This window comes from Nuphar pumila, chromosome 10 (assembly GCF_984573655.1).
Source record: "Nuphar pumila chromosome 10, dmNupPumi1.hap1.1, whole genome shotgun sequence".
In the NCBI taxonomy this organism is placed as follows: domain Eukaryota; kingdom Viridiplantae; phylum Streptophyta; class Magnoliopsida; order Nymphaeales; family Nymphaeaceae; genus Nuphar; species Nuphar pumila.
In genome coordinates, this window is record NC_143258.1 from 9,184,813 (window position 1) to 9,203,445 (window position 18,633).

Below are 18,633 nucleotides of genomic sequence, written 5' to 3' on the forward strand. Positions count from 1 at the left end.
ATCTGGTTCTGGTGCAACCTTACCTGACCAAGGCACCTAGATTTAGCACAAAGCTCCAATCCAAATTCAAGCCTTGTTTCGAGTCAAATCCTTCCAAATCATATCAAAAAATTTGTGAGCAGACTAAATAATGATAAATTTGGATCATTATCCTAACCATTGTTGTCAGTATCTTTGCGAATCGGCCTATTCAAATAGTATCGGTAGAAAACCGATACGAAACTGACCTGATTCGGCTAATTTTCAAATAAATCTGAAAAAGTTAAAATAGTTTTTAATATTATTTTAATATTCTATGACTCGTGTCACTTTGTGGTTAAAGGTTGGCCGATTCAGTTCGATTTAGCCCTGAATTGGAATTGCCCGATTCCCTGAATCAATTTTCTGAAACGATTCTCACAACATTGATCTGAACGCATCTACGTTCAATTTGGATTTGGCAGCGTATGCTTGATAGGCTCAACTAATATTGAAAAAAGAAATAAGGAAAGCATTGGTTGTTCATACTAAATCAACCAGGATCTTATTTAGGGATGGCAGCCGGCCGGGGTGGGGAACAAGGTCTCCACCCGCGCCCCATCTCAAAATTTTGCCCTCCATTCCTTCACCGGTTTTGATTTTAACCTCTATCCCCGCCTCCATCCCCGTTTCATGGCCTCCATCCTCGGTCCAAACGGGTCGAGGTGGGGCAGGGCCCCGTTTTTCGTCAGTCCACTGCCATCCCTAAAGAGTATTTTAGCATTTTATTAACAGGGATCGGGGACGGGGAAAGCCTAAGTCCATTCATGCCTTCATCCCCACACGGGTTTTGATTTTAACCTCCATCCCTATTTCATGTCCTTCATCCCCGGTCCAAACCGGATGAGGCGGGGCGGAGGGTGGGACCCGTTTTCTTCCGGTCCACTGCCATCCCTAATTTTATTGCGACTCATGTAGTCCTTACCTGCAAAGTTCACTTTGGTGCATTTGAATTGTTTAGATCTTGACATTTTAGGCCACATCTTGCATTGGTCGCAAGAAAAAAAGGGATCTTAAATTGAAGGATCTGAGATCCCTAGGAACCCCACAAGCTTATTTGGCAGGTGCAACTCATGAAAGTCACTGAGTTGAAGGGAGGTCATGAGTTGGAAAACTATGGACGTGGGTCCCTCTCTGAAAGGCTGAAGTGGGTGTATTGGCAAGGAGGACCTAGAGTATTTACACCATGAGCTTAGTGAATGAAGTGGTTTTCTTCATTTATAAAAAAAAAAAACCAAGTTTATCTCTCTATCAACAAAGTTGTTGAAGAGGTGTACAACTTTGACATCTGAGGCACTCAGTTTTTCCATGAGTTTAGCATAGACCTGTTAGGGTTTACCATAGAACCGTGCTTAACCCACATCTACAAGTAATGCACAAATATTTTCTTAGGGATAAACACAATATAAATAGTGTATAATTCAAAACATGGGAATTATGGTTTTGCTATTAAGTTATAGGACCACTGCACTTGGTACCCAAAACAAGTGAAAGTTCTACGCTAATGAACCATGAGACATGATGAGGTTCGCACTAAAGACAATATTCTGAGGCATCCTGCTGATTCTTTAGCTTGGAGCACATTTGATGAACAAAATTTAACATTCACTTCTGATCTTTGAAACATGAGACTTGGGTTGGCATTTGATGGTTTCAACCCATTCAGGACAATAAGCATAGCTCAATAGCTCAAAGTATTTGACCTGTTATTATTATTTCATATAACTTGCCACCATGGATGTGCATGAAACAATTGAATATCATACTATCATTACTAATTTGTGGTCCATTATGAAAATTGAAGAATCAAAGGAACTGTGAAACTATAGAGTAAAGACATGTTATGCTTCAATAAAATCTATTTTTTAAATGTATATTGCATTATTATGAGCTATCAGTGACTTCCTTGCATATGCAATATTATCAGGATGGAGTTCAAAAGGTAGGTTGCCAAAAGGAAACATGTTCTCTTTACTTAAAAAAAGAGTTAGAAATTTTGTTATATGAGTCATCAAAGATTTATACTAATAGATACAATTTTCAATTGAATCACATTTGAAAAAATTGAAATGAGACCCACTCCTCCACACTTTTTCGGGGTTGATATATTTTTGAAGGTTAAAGGCATAAAAAAGTGATTTAGGAAGAAGGTCGAGAGACCACTACACGAGTCATTGTCATATAATTGAAAGAAAGAGTATTTTCTTTGAGTTGTCATATTGGAAATACAATTTATTGTGATATAATTTAGATATGATGTATATTGCAAAGAACATCTGTGACATTATTATTGGTACATTGTTAAACTTAGAAGAAAAAATAACTCATTGAAAGCTCAATTAGACTTGCAAGACATAAATGTCAGGCAATCACTTCAGACCCATATTTACTTAAGGCTTTAGTAGAGCATGTTTGCCTCCTACTTCTTTTTCAATGAATAGAAAGAAAAAAAGATATTTTTACATAGTTTTGAAGATATTAAATCACCGGATGACATTTCATCAAATTTTTCAATATGTGTGCATGTAAAGGATCATAAAATCTTTGGCCTTAAGAGTCATAATTGCCATGTATTGATGCATCAATATCTTTCATTGGCTGCATGTAGATCATGGCAAAGAATGTGAGTCCATTATTAATTGAGTTATGTACATATTTTCAAAAATTATACTAAAATTTTGAGATGATGCAAGAGTTGAAGCAAAAAGAGTGTGAGATTGTTGTCATACTTTATAAACTTGAGACGATATTTTCAACAACTTTCTTGTTATTATGATGCATTTGCCTATTCATTTGGAAAACGAAATGATGTTAAGGGGGTCAGTATAATATCGATGAATGTATCTTATCAAGTGGTGACTACTATAATTAGTATATAATATATGTTTTTTCAATTATGACTTACACCATATCTTTATGTGTTTTATTATATCTTTTTCAAGTATCTCCTCACACTCAAATCTTATGTGCACAATAAAAGCTATCTAAAATGTTCTATCTGTAAAGGATATTTGGTTGAGGTATGTATGACATTTTGTTTTAGGTACTTGCATGATGTTAAAACATGAAAATTGATCCACAAGAAATAAAGATGGTGAATACGAATTGGAACAAAAAACATCTATGCTAATAAGGGTCATAGTTCAGGAAAGAAACGACATTTGAACTAGATTTTGTGACATGAAAGCAGACCCATTGCATTGTGTTATTTAATTATGACATAGTTAGACTATATATAGAGTAAGATCTTTATATTTGTGTACATATGTGAATTGTTATTCTTTTAGTTATTGAGTATTATTATGTCATGATTATTTCATATTAATACTGTTAGACAACTCTATTTCTTAGAGTAGATGAAGTATAACAAGAAATGTGAAATGAAACACATGCATAGTGAAGAATTTGTTGATTGGTTTAAATATTATGTAAATTATTTTGAGATTCCATTATTATCAAATTAAATTACTAAAAAGAATCATTTTTCTTATGATTTTTCTTGTAAGGTCATACAGAGCAATTAAAATAACATAAAATAATTGAGAAAATCAAATGACTCTTGCAAAGTCCTCAACCAAATGAAAAAGACTTAATAAATATCTTGTAAATGGTTTTAAGTTTTATACAAGAAAAATATAAAAAACAAGAAAAACACGTAATAGTGTTGTTGCTGTAAGTGAAACAACATTAAGTTATTCTAATGCTACAGATAAAAGCCCAAATAAAGGAAATGTTATATACTATGGGGTCTTGACAGTTTAGCACCAGCAGTTGAAAATGCAATAAGAAACTTAGAAATTGCCCAAGAAAAGATTGTGCACCGTGAAAATGATGTTTCTGCTTTGCATATGAGAATACAAAAATGAAGCAGCAAGTGTAGTAGTTCATGGGTCAAATGGGGCAGCATTGCAATGGATCAGATTTTCCTATTCAATCTAATGACTTTGGTAGTTCAGGTATAGTAGCCTGTATAATTTATGTTTTTGAACTCTTAGGAAAATATGATTATATATGTCAAATGGTATTTTATTTTGTTATATGCTTAGTTTTAAAACCAAGTGACTCGTCACTCAGCTCATCCTTGATTGACTCATGACTCGGTCGAGTCACTTCATGTTAACTTAATATTTTATATAAAATACTTAAATATGTGTATATATTATGTATATTTTCTAGTATGTTACTAATATATTATATATAATATGCATTATATGATATTTTTTATATATTTTAATGTATAATTTTATTAATATATGTATAACCATATATTTATATATAATATACATAATATTTATATTATATTTTATATAATATGTGCAATTATACATATAATATAATATATATGTATGACTCGGCCAAGTCATCCCATGACTCGGCCGAGTTTGTTCATTTCCATGTCATTTACTAGTGGGTTGACTCAGTAAATGAAATAGTCGAACTGAGTCAACCTAGTCACTAGGTTGACTTGATGAGTTTTTAAACCATGGTTATATGTGTTTATTTTTTGTAAGTTCTAGAGAACTTTGATGTTACTAGCACTCTTTAGAAGAAATTTATCTTATTGGGGCATAGATCGTGAAGTAGAAGAAATGTTTTTATTTCATTAGAATAATTTTTTGTATAGATTGTATACGAATGGATTTTGTGAGATTGTTTTTTAAATAAATAGCATATGAAACATTGTGCAAACGCTTGGTGGATAGTTTCAACTTTCAATAAATGTGAAATGTTTGGTTTGTTTTTCTTATTTCTCTTTCTTGTGTGATGGGTGCTTGGTGCATATGATATTGTTTGAAAATATGGTTGGTTTGTATGAAGATGGATGTGTGATGGTGATGGTTATATAAAATTCATGTTTGAAGGGTTTTGTATTTGAAAAAATAAATATAAACTTCTTTATAGTTTGTAGGTGCATGGTGGATCACAACCTTCATTTGGATGAGGAGATAGCAATGACATTGAAAATGTTGTGGTAATGATGGTGATTTCTAGTGCAAAGATCAATTATAGAATAGCTTTTGAATAGTAAAAGTATTTTTTGCAAGGAAGATAAACACCAAAGCTCTAGCATAGGCTTACTATGCTATAAAAATATAGGTGAGCTGATCAAAGTAGCTTTCATAATTTTATTTTTATATTTGTATGTGATTTATTTTGTTTCATATAATTGATAGGCTCATTATTGATTATCACTACAAGAAAGGACTCATTTATTGTCGCCCCCCCCCCCCCCCCCTCCCAGTGCACTAGTAAAAGATCATTTTCATTGGTGCTATTTTACTTAGTATCAGTGAAAAAGTGAGTTATACCGACGCTAGATGTATTATGCCAGTATAATAATTTCTTTCTAGTGCATATAAAAAGTGTGTCATTATAATGAATTTTTTCTAGCACAACAAAGAAGTATGTTAGTAAAAAAAATTCTGGCTCACATAAAAAGTGCACCAGTAAAAATGCCACATTTCAAAAAAAAAAAGTTGTCTCTTCTCTCTCTCTCTGGCCGCGTTCTACCGCCTGCCACCACCATGCTAAAATCTCTAGTGTCCTTCGCTCCTGGCAACATCCTCTCTGACGTCATTCTCTCCTAATGGTGTCCTCTCTGGCATCTTGGTCGAAGGTATGTTAAATCCTATTTTGTTTGTATGTATGCATTAGATTTTAGGGGTTGAGATTATAATCTATTTTTTTTATAATTTATTGAGTGAATGTATGCTAAATCCAAAGTTTTTTTCCAGTATGCTTTAGATTTTAAGGGTTTTGTATTATAAATGCTATTTTTTAATTTATTGAGTGAATGAATGCTAAATCAGATTTTTTTTATGTATGCTTTAGATTTTGAGGGTTTCAAATTATAATCCATAATTTAATAATTTGTTGAGTAAATGCATACTAAATCTTTTTTTTCTTATATATGCTTTAGATTTTAAGGGTTTTGCATTATAGTTGTTATTTTTATAATTTATTAAGTGAATGCATACTAAATCTAATTTTTTATGTATACTTTATATTTTAGGGGTTTTGGATTATAATATATAATTTTCTAATTTTTAAGTGAATGCATGCTAAATCCGATTTTTTTCTCATATATGATTTATATTTTAAGGGTTTTGTATTTTAATTGTTAATTTTATAATTTAATGAGTAAATTCATGCTAATCTATTTTTTTTAGTATATTTTAGATTTTAGGGGTTTTAGATTATAATTCATAATTTTATAGTTTATTTAGTAAATGAATGCTAAATCAGATTTTTTGTTTCAATTATGCTTTAGATTTTAAGGGTTTTGCATTTTAACCTAATTCATTTTTTTCTCTTATATGATTTAGATTTTATAGGTTTTACATTTTAAATAATATTTTTATAATTTATTAAGTGAATATATGCTAAATCAAATTTTTTTTATTTAGATTTTAGGGTTTTTTTATTATAATTCATAATTTTGTAATTAATTGAGTGAATGCATGCTAAATCCAATTTTTTGTTTCAATGCTTTCAATTTTAAGGGTTTTGCATTTTAATTCATATTTTTATATTGAGTGAATGCATGCTAAATTTGATTTTTTTGGGTTTAAGTGTAAAACCCATAATTTTCTTGATAATTAAAATGACTATATGATGGTATTGATGTGATTATGATTATATTTGGGCATTCTTGATTGTCTTGACTTTCTTGAAAATTCTGAATTGGTGTTATTCTTGATTTCTTTAAATTTTGGATTTTCTTGATTTTTTTATTTCAATTAATTATGAATTTTTGTCTTACGTTATGAAGAATATTTTAAGAATAATTGAAAAAGCTAAAATATATGGACTAAACAAGAAAGTGAATTATTTGTATATTTTAGATTATGAATTTTGGATTTAGATCTAGTCTCATTGGATTGGACTCATAGTGTAGGACACTTCGAACAACAATGTTATTGTTTCAATAAAAATTTTGGCCAATCAGTGGCTCATATATTAAATCAGAGTTGACTTTAACATTTTTCATTTTGAGGGCATCAAAATTGACTATCTACATACCCAAATTGGTGTTGATTTGAGCATTTTATCATCAACCAAAATGCATGCTTAATTATAAGTAAAAAATTAATATTTTTTTATATCGACTAAATTTTCTTATCACTATGTATACTTACGATTAAATCTAATACCATTACGATGATCTACATTTCAAGGGCTATCAAATCGATTATTTAAACATCAAATTCTGATGAATTTTTAGGTCTGTAGGCTTTCTGGAAGGTTACTATGTCACTAGAGCCTAAGTCAAGGTAAAAAGTTCTTACTTTTCTTTTTTTAGCTTAAGTAATTTTGAAATTTAATTAATTAAGTCTCATAATTTATTTTTATTTTATTAATAAATTTTTTTTAAAATATTAACTTCTTATATTAGAGATGGGACTCTTGTCTAAGTCCATCTATAAATAGAGGCTCTCATGAGAAAGATTAACAAGGTTAATTATCTCTCTTTCTTTCTCTCTTCTTTTTTCTTTTTTGTTTTGGTTTTTTTCTCTCCTCCAAAACATGTAAGAGCTTTAGAGAATCTTTGTGCAGCCATTAAACCTGCACTTAATCATTGGGTGGTGGTGGAACAAGCGTTGGATCGTCCGTTTCTGCATTCTAACCATGAAAATCGATCGTAGACAAGTAATAAGATTTACGTAGCCAATGTTTTGTATACACTTAGACCATGTATGTTTTGATTATTTACATTTTTAGCAACTTTTAATATATTCTTGATTTGTTCTTTACATTTACATGGTTGAAGAATCCATTTCTTGGATCAAAAATTCCAAATAATGAGTTTTCCTTAAAAATGATTTTAAGAAACATGCAAAATTAGGGCTTCGTTATTATTTTGTATTAGATCTAATCATCATATGATTCTTTATGATATTATTCATGTATTAACCTATATTAAGTTAGATTAAACAAAAATAATTAGATTCTAAAGGTTTTATAATCTTAAAAAGGGCTTTTACAAAATTATTTTCTAAGAAACCTAAAGCTATGCCTGATAAATTTTTTCTGACCAATTTTGGAAAACAATTGATAACTCTATGAATACTAGTCCAAAAAATATAAATAAAAATACTACAATCATTTACACATTTTGATCTTGAATTTAGAATCTTGTTTCGCTTATTTTAGATCAGTATAGATGCAGATATGTCTATTTTAACATAACCCTAAGTTTTGGCTTTGTTTAAAGGATGATTTTGATCCACCTTTGATAAATATTATAAACACCTATGAAAAACAATTCTAAATATTTTATAAAAATTTTAGTGTCAGACTGTGTAAAAAGAGTTTTGTCAAAAACGTTCTAGAAAAATTCAAGAAATACCTTAATCCGATTAAAATCCTGCAAATTATAAATTTTGGATAGAAACTCTGTCAGAATAGGGTTTCATAAATTTTTTTTTATTATTTATATATTTATTTATTTTATGAATAGTTTATTGGGTTGTATTCTTGACAGGTGTAGATAACCACGGTAAAAATATCATGATTTTATAAGTATTTTGCTATTTTTTACAGATTTTACAAAATCGGGTTACCAGAGACCCAAATTTGCTTTAATGACTTATACTTGTTTTTAATTAGCAACATGTTAGAACCTTATGATTTTATTATATTCTGATGTGTATTGCATATTTTGAATGATTTTATATCATATTGCACTAATATTAATAAGCTAGCCATATGAGAAGATCTGATTGGGATGTTTATGTGAATTGTACACGTAATACACGACTTCTTTCATATTGTTTTGCAAATATATTATTCTGATCGATTCTAAAAGGCATATTCTATTGAGATATGAATTATTGGTAGTTTGTATGGCATAAACTGAGCTTAAGTAATGTATATTCATCTTGTTTAATCATTATTACAATTGAACATAATTAGAAATGTATGGGTCCTTCCGATTCTAGCTAATGGGGGCTTGAATCCGAAAAAAGGACTCATGTATTTTTAGTTACGAGCCAGTTATAACGAGTTTCATAATATGTATGATATCATAGATACTTTAATTAGGTTTAATATGATTTGAGGATAGAGAGTTTAAAATATTAATTATAGTCAATTCGATTTGATTGGTAAGGGTTTATGGGAGCTCTTATCAGGAAAGTCGAGTTAATGACTTCGATTATATTTTGATGATTTCTGTAAAATTTTCAGAAATTCAGTACTTGAATCATATTTGATCTGAGATAAATATTTGAGATGGAGTTAATGGTAAGATTTATTATATCTATACATGTTACAAGTGAGATTTGTGGACCTGTTTAATTATGTATTTTTTTATGATAAATCGATTTTGAGCATGATTGTAATTGCAAAACATGTGGAAAAAAAATTGAATAGTGAGCATGTTAATGTTGTTTTCTGTTGGTCATGGGTGTGAATACATAATGATGTATATGTGATATTGTTGCATGTTTATCCTGGAATATTGAAAACAATATGATATTGTATAAGTGGATTTTTATATGGCATGTTAACATGATTCCAGACTTTTGAGAATGCATGTTATGATTTTAGTATGCAGTATTTGTAAATATATACATAAAGTGTGATAATCTACATAGTTTAATGGGCACTTGGTGTGCTTGATGAAATTAAGATAATAAAGGTTCCATAAGAGGGAACAATGAGATGGAAAGTGCACTAGCCTAAATGGTAGTTGCATGTTACCTATGGCCTAAGTTAAAGATACCCTATGATAGCCCTTCCGAGTATGCCTTGTTTCATCGAGGTATGCTTAACAGCTTGTTTGGCAGAATGTATGAAATTCCTTAGATCCTTCATTTTGACTCACGAGAGGAATTTCCTCGCCAGGTCCTCCAGCAAGGGAGATTAAGAGAACCAGGACTATCAATTCATCCTAGGTGGCAGTTCCTGAGTACTTCTACAGAAGTGAGTAATCATGATGATTGTTGTGACGCTGGTGTCACGCCCCCAACTAGAGTTCTCTCAGAGCGGTCGTCTCCTCTCACAGTTTTGGGCTTTGTCCTTGGAGAATACGACTCAGAGGGCTACTCAGGCATAATAAAGTATATAGCATAATAAACACTCGAGCTAGTCAGTCTGTTTTGGGTTGGTCTACGTCGTACGAAGGTAGACCAAGTAATTCAAGATAAAACATAAATTACTTGCTCACATTACTTTACTGCACTTTGCTTTACTTTATTTTATATTACTACAAATTATTCTTGTTCCTGAAAGATAGTGAAATCATGCTCATTGATATATGTCTTGTTATCATCCAGAGTTTGATGTTAGAATGTTTAAGATTGTTATTTCATATTTGCCTTATCGATAGTTTATGCAAAATTATGAGATACATATATCATGCAAGCTTTATGTGTGTTGTACATTACATTAGCTGTGTAAATTCTACTGAGACTTTTTAAAGTCTCATTCTTTCAAAATAAAATATTTTTTAGGAGACATGTGAAGGCCAGAGCGAGTGTAGGAAGCTGGAGGAGGTTGTGCATATTGATGTTTTTTATGATCTCAATGGCTTCTTTTATTTAAATTTGAATCATTTCTTAATTTCTAAAGGACTATTTAATTAGACATTTGATTAAAAGTTGAATTCTAAATTTCAATTACTTTATGCATGATCAATTTCTATTCGAATATGTGATAGTAGTAGTCTCTTAATGTAATGTGTCCGAAGATTTAACCAAGAAACTAGTTTATAAAATTAATTTCAAAAATCAATATTTTTTCGTTGTGTTTACTCACCTAATAATAACATAAGAATTTTGTCATTTGGATGTTTTAACTTCGAAACTTGTTCTACGAAGCTATTAAACGTCGGTGCATGCACAGGCTGACTCCCTAGAGCTTGATCCGATTAAGACAAAGCCAATGATGAAAATCTTGATATATTAATAAATTCTTTTATATAATGATTCAATCAGATTCGTTAATGGATGGTTTCATACTGGATCTGGTACTAGGAGGCTAAGACACGCTCGTGTTTGCGCTCAGGCGAGCCGTCTAGTACTTGGTACAGTTGAAATGAGTTTATTGATAAGACCGTTGCATTATTACATTTTAGAGAAAAAGAAACCATTTTAAAATTTAAAGATTTAGTTTATAATACATATTTTTGTAATTTTCTTAGTGAATGTGTGTTAAATCTAATTTCTTTTCTTATATATGCTTTAGATTTTAAGGGTTTTGAATTTTAATTCATATTTTTGTTATTTATTGAGTGAATGCATGTTAAATCTGATATTCTTTTCAAGTATGTTTTAAATTTTAGGAGTTTGGTTTATAATTCATATTTTTGTAAATTTCTTAGTGAATGTGTGCTAAATATGATTTTTTTATCATGTATACTATAGATTTTAGGGGTTTTGCATTTTAATTTATATTCTTGTAATTTATTGAGTGGATGTATACTAAATCTGATTTTTTGGGTTTAAGTATGATTTAAATTTCAGGAGTTTGTTTAAAAACTATATTTTTGCAAAAATTTTAGTAAATGCATGCTAAATCTAATTTTCTTTCTCATGTATACCTTAGATTTTAGAGGGTTGCATTTTAATTGTCATTTTTATAATTTAATGATTGAATGCATAGTAATATTATTTTTTTTCATGTATGCTTTAAATTTTAGGGGGTTGTGTAATTTAATGAATGAATGCATGCTTATTTTGAAGGTTTATTTTGTTATAAATGTTGTTAACTTATTTTTTAATTTTCAACAAATGTTTCCTAAATGTGTATAATCACAAGCCTTCTCAAGTGAAGACGTTTTGCATGACCCAAACCAGCCAAAAACCCGAGATTGTTAATATGAAAACAAATCAAATGATGGTAAGGCATATTTGCTTTACTAAGGTTCATTGTTATTCATAGAAGAATTATATATGAAAATAAAATATGTTGGTTAATGAATTAATATGTTTTTCTATGGACGGATATCAGAGACAAGCTAGCATAGTTGTCTCAGACGTCAGATGGATTTGGAGATGGCCTATCATAAGGGGATGGCCTCTCTCAGGTTTTCAGAACAAAAAAATATGAACATGTTCAGATGTTTGGCATGGGGATATCCTAAGTCAAGAAGAACTTTTGCATCAAAACACTATGCATCACAAAAAGATGGATGTACTGCAAGAGCAAGTCAAAGGTTTGAAAATTATGGTTGGTATGGTAAATGAATTATTACTGAAGATGGTGGCCAACAATCAATCAAGTTCCTCACATTCTCCTTACCTTTAGGTAAGTTATAATTAAAGATTCTAATTTTGTTCTTTGTATTTGGTTTTATATATATATATATATATATATATATATATATATATATATATATTTGTGTATATATGTATGTGTGTGTAATTCTTTCATCTATCTTATTTGCAGACCTTGTATTAGTACACTTTCAGTTCTGAGATTGTCTCCTATTTTCGTAATTTATGAACTCTAAAACTGTTTATATATATTTAAAACAAAATTTCCTTTTATTAGCTGACATTGTTTATATGCATGAATTTTCTTTAAGTTGCTAGGCTTTTAAGTTCAAATCTCTACCACTACGTGAATATATGTGAATGTTGTGTTTATGAAGGGTTGGAATTATGGATGATTGGATGTATGTAAATGTTGTGTTTTTGACCAACAGAGGCTCTGCTTGTCTGGTAGGAACAACTAGTGCATGTCACCTTGTGTTGGAATGTTGCAGTTTCAAAACCCAATGGTTTAGTTGTATAACTGGTAGGGATCTGCCTAACCCCAGCTTGCCTTTAAAAAACTTATTGTGTTTTTGCATGGTTGTATATGTGAATGTTGGAGTTATGGAAGGTTGAAAGAAAGAAATGTATGTGTAAATATGTTTTTTGCAATGTTGAATATGTGCATGATGGAGTTATGGAGGGTTGGAGTTATGAGGGTTAAATGTATGTAAATGTATACTTTAAAACTATTATGTTATGTTTATGTATGCTTGAATATGTGAATGTTATAGTTTTGGAGGGTTGTATGTATGTGAATGTTGTGTTTATGTATCGTTGAATGAAGGCAACAATTAGTGTATACGAATGTCATACTTATGCAGGGTTAATAATATATATGAATGTATGTTTATACATGGTTGCATATATGCTTATACATAGATGAATGCATGTAGGATTAATAAAAACACATTTACTGGTGCTAAATTAGCACTAGTAAAAACTATAACTGGCGCTAAAATTGTCAGTTATAACCACGTAATGGCAAGTGCAATGGCACGCCTCTACAGATCATCAATATCGGCAGCAATAAATCAGCATAAAAATACAAAAATAAAATTGTGAAAGCCGCTTTGATCAACTCGATCGCCTGTATTTTCATAGCATAGTCAATGCTAAAGCTTGTGTTCATCTTCCTTGCAGAAAATACTTATACTATTCAAAAGCTATTCCATAATTGATCTCAATACTAGACCCACACTGCATTGGAAAGAATGTGGTTCCATACGAAGGTTACATAGCACTCATGCTGCATCAACATATCACCACCACCACCACCACCACCATCACCCACCCAAATGAAGGTTGTGATCCACCAAGCAATGAAAACTATAAAGAAACAGGGGAAATCAAATAAATAAATAAATAAAATCCCTTGTGCCTAGAATTCAGTTGCAACTCTTAACAATTGTGAAGACAGCCACCAAGGAGATTTTCAAGCATGTCCAAGTGAGTTCCTTGTTAAGGGTACCAAGGAGAAAGGAGCCCTGCAGGGTCTCAACCCAAAAGTAAGGGTGACAACTGGTCGGGTTTGGTTCGGAGTCAGGTGGAACCAAACTCAAATCAGATTTAAGATTATGGTACCAGGTCCAAATCCGGGTCTAATCGAACTCACCATAAGAAAAACCATACCCGGATCTTATAAGAACTACATGAGCCAGACCTGGACCATACTCGAGAAAATAATATTTTTTATCATTTTTTACATTGAAAATTTGTGGATCTTCATAGGAACTCAAGTCAAGCTGGGTCTGGTATAAAATTTGGCAAAACATACCTGGATCCATGTATTAATCGGCTCTTCTTATTTATCACCAAACCCTGACCCCATAGTGTTTGGTGCGGGTCTGGTCCAGGATTTGGGGTTGAGAGCCAATCTCGTGGTTTCATTGAATTCATGAGGGCGTATCAGTCTTTTCATCTTCCTCGTCCCTACATTCGGTGGGGAAGGTCTGGAAACAGTGGGTCATATGAGAGGGACATTAGATATGAGTCATATGACCGAACGTTTTGGAAGATTATTTGTTGTTCCCACAAAGGGGTTGCTCTCTCTCTCTCTCTCTCTCTCTCTCTCAAACGGGACGGTGTCCCTGTGAGCCCCAACACCACAGCGTGATCGGACAGGACACTGGTGGGGCTCCACCACTTTGGCTCAAGTGGGTCAATGGTCTCAGGTCAAAAACTCAAAATGAGTTGACTTGGCTGAGCCTAGCTGTGGGTTCTTCTTCCTTAGCTAGATTGGCTGCCAGAAAAGGGTAAAAGGAATCATGCTCGAGTCCACCAAGTGTGGTATCGACTTGTAGGGTGGTGTCTTTTATCAAGATCCAATCAGACTAGATATACCTAGATCTAGCACTGCAAGTGGATCGGATTCTGTTGAACCACCCAAATGAATCCAATACACTATCTTATTCTTGGGTTATAGATCTTAAGATGGACTCTGCATGTGCTTTGGTTCAGTCAAGTCCCATCAATTTTATGAATTTGGGTCTTCTTTCAACTGGTTGTGAACTGTGATCCAACAATGAGTGCTTCTTATTATTGCCGCCACTGGGTTGGATCCAGGCCACACCCAAAGAAATACTTTTACCCCTTCAACAAAGATTCTTCAAAGAATTTATGCATAAAAGTTTGGATCTTAATCAAACTCCTGTCTGGTTAATAAACTCACAAACCAAGTCCAGCTTCGGTTGCTACTCGGACCCAGTATACACAGTTTAATCCCACTTCAGTGGATCCAGACGTGATCATTGTCAGGCCAGTTGCCCTACTCATTTTTTTTAAGGCAAGCTGGGGTCAGGCAGACCCCTACCAGTTATACAACTATACGATTGGGTTTTGAACCTGCAACGTCCTAACACAAGGTGATGTATACTAGCTGCTCCTACCAAACAAACTGAACCAGTCCGATTCTATTTTAGAGTTTACATCCAAATCCAATATTAACCCAATTAACATCCGAATTGAAACACATGAAAAGGGCACATCTGATGAGTTCAAATAGCGAATCAGATCCATAGTGACAAATCTCACAAGATTTATGTAAAAGCTCATGGAAATATCGTGAGAAATTACCCGAAAGTTAAAAACAATAATTTCTTGTGAGTTTTTCTTCAAAAACATAAATATCGTGTTTTAAAAGCAATATTTACATTTTTATTGGTTATTTATCATGAAAAAATTGTGTTTTTTTTTTATATTTTTTTTTTATTTCTTTATCAAAATTGTTTTTTATATTTTAATTTATTTTTTATTGCTGAGATTCTGCTGAAAAAATGCAAGAACTTCAAAAAAAATTTCAAATTCTCATGAGTTTTTGGCTGCCGATATTTTGCTGTTTTAAACTTCTGTCACTATAGTCAGATCTTGATTTCTGTCATAGTTATTACTTTTTACTCAAACTCTGAATCCAATTAAGCCAGATCCGATTATGTCATATTCAATAATGCCTACCAATTTACTTATTTGCATTCTTATTTGACAATATAAAATGTGCATACTTCTGATGTGACAATATCTCCTAGAGTTGGTAGAAAATATTAAGTATAACGATTGCGACTAGGGGTGTCAACGGCCCTGGTTTACCGAGACTCGATCCAAACCAAACCCTATAGAGTCCGGGTACGGTGATAAATAAGAAAACCCGATTAAGACTTGGGTCTGGAGTCGAAGGTCCGATCGATACAGGGACCCAAGTATAGTTTGTGAAATTTTATACCAGACCCCACCCCAGTTTTGATTAAGACTTATGATTTTTTAATGTAGAAAATGATAAAAAATATGATTTTACCGGGTATGGTCCAAGTTTGATTCATGTAAACGGCAAAAGTTTAAAACGGCAAAATATCAGCCAAAAACTCATGAGAAATTAATTTTTTAAAAATTCTCATGTTTTTTGGCAAAATCTTGTCAATAAAAAATATAAAAAATAATTTTTTATAAAGAAATATAAATAAAAATATTTAAGAAAAAAAATACATGGTTTTTTTATGATAAATAGCCAGTAAAAACATAAATATCACATTTAAAATGCAAGATTTATGTTTTTGACAAAAAAACTCGTTAGAAATTACCATTTTTAACTTTCAAATAATTTTTTGCAAGATTTTCATAAATCTCCTGAGATTTGTCACTATGTGGGCCCCCATGATGGAAGCCATAGTGACAAAAGTTAAAAACTCCGGAGGAAAAAAACTTGGGAGATTTTGAAATTTTTCATAAATCTTGCATTTTTTCAGCAAAATCTGGGGAATAAAAAATAAATAAAAAATATATAAAAATTTATATGAAAATATAAATAAAACACATTTAAAAATAAAAATCTTGGGAGTTTTCACGATAAATATCTTTTCAAAATATAAATATCGAGATATTTGTCATGGTTTGAAAATCTTGGGAGAATTTGTCATTTTAAACTTTTAGGCAATTTCTCGCGATATATTAGTGAGATTTTTTTAAATCTCGCGATATTTGTCACAGATGTGGAAGCAATCATGAGATGAAGGTGGAAGTAAACAGGGGAACTGGACATTCCACAAGAAATTAAGAATACCGTGTCCCCATTTTTCCAGACAGAAGAGTCTCACTTCTCAGGGTGCGTACGACTCTTTTATCCCTGGACGCAACAGTCTAGGATGAGTTATCTTGGAGCATTGCATCCTGACGCTCATACCTGGGTCCATGTGGAATCGCCTCAAAACACCAAGAATCTTTACATTGGACACTTTGTGTGTGCAGCCTGAACGGCCTAGCTCCATCTCTGGGGTACAACCTGTCAGCTGTGGGACTCACCAGCAGTGTGACAAATATCGTGAGATTTATGAAAATCTCACGTTAATATCGCGAGAAATGGCTTGAAAGTTTAAAACGACAATTTCTTGTGAGATTTTCAAAATATTGTAAGATTTATGAAAAAACATAAATACCGTGATTTAAACACGATATTTACGTTTTAAACGACTATTTATCACAAAAAAAAATCCTATAATTTTATTTTAAATTTTTTTTTATTAATATTTTCTTATAAAAAATAATTTTTATATTTTTAATTAATTTTTTATTGCCAAGATTTTGCCAAAAAAAAACAAGAGATTTATGATTTTTTTTCAATTTCTTGCGAGTTTTTTGAAAAACAAGAAATTGCCGATAAAAACTTTTGTCACTATGCTCACCAGAAGTTGGAGGGCATATTAAGTGTAGTGGCACACTAAAGTGTGCAATGTGATTGCACCTGTTCTGTCGTCCTAGGGCTATCCCTGTGAGATTTGAATTCAAGATCTCTTGGATATGATAGTGCCATTGTTACCAAGGAATGAAATGGATACCAGAAGCGATACGTGAAGTGGAATTAGAAGGAAAGCTAGTGTTAAAAAATAGTAGGCAGGGGGGGAGCATGATATAGTTGTGAAACAATTATGAAAGTGTATGAGATACAAAAATGAATACATATAAAAAGTAACACAAGTGGGAGTAGAAGCTAATATAAAACATCATGAAAACAAGAAAATTGTTATTTTTTAATATAAAAAATGTAAGAAGTGAAGGAAAAGCAATAAGAAGCAAAAGAAAACGCGAAGTGAGGGAGAATCGATTTGGGAAACGAGTTTCACATATTTCATAAGTGAGTTTACCAAAGCTTTTCCTCATTTTAGACAAGCAAAGAGCTTCATGCTTCCAAAGCGCACTTAGAAAATCCAGTTTCGTCATGTAGCATAAACCCTCTGATAACTATAACTATGGACCTAACCATCCAGCTATTTCATTCTAAACCCTCATGAATATATGTCTTGGCTCTTGAGGATCTTCACTACCATTGCAATTTTTATAATTAAGGCCAAGTTAGGCTTGGATGCCCCGGATATGCTTTGGTTTGTGAACATGGTTTGGGATTTTCAAATCATATACAAATCCAAGCAGATATTTATGCAATATTTTCAACAAAATTCAAGCTGGCGTAATAAACCTTAATTTGGTTCTTATCCATCTAAACCCGAACTCATCTAAGAAAAGATTTGTCCTATGTCACAAAACACAAGGATGTGTGTTTAGGGTTATAACTGGGTTTGGTATACCCAACTCAACCCGATGTCCAGAACCGATTATATCCAACCCAAACCGATATTCATGGATATGTGAATTTGGGTCAGGTCCAAAATATAGACCGGCCCATAGTAAAAATGGGCTGGGTCTTGAGTATTGTAAATGAAGACCCAAACCTGAACGAACCCAACCTGATTATGTATTTGGACCAAATGGTTCTCCATATTTTAAAACCGAACTGCCTATTCGATTATGTACCCATTGTACCTGAACGGACCCATATATACCCAACCTGACTATATACATGAATCGAACC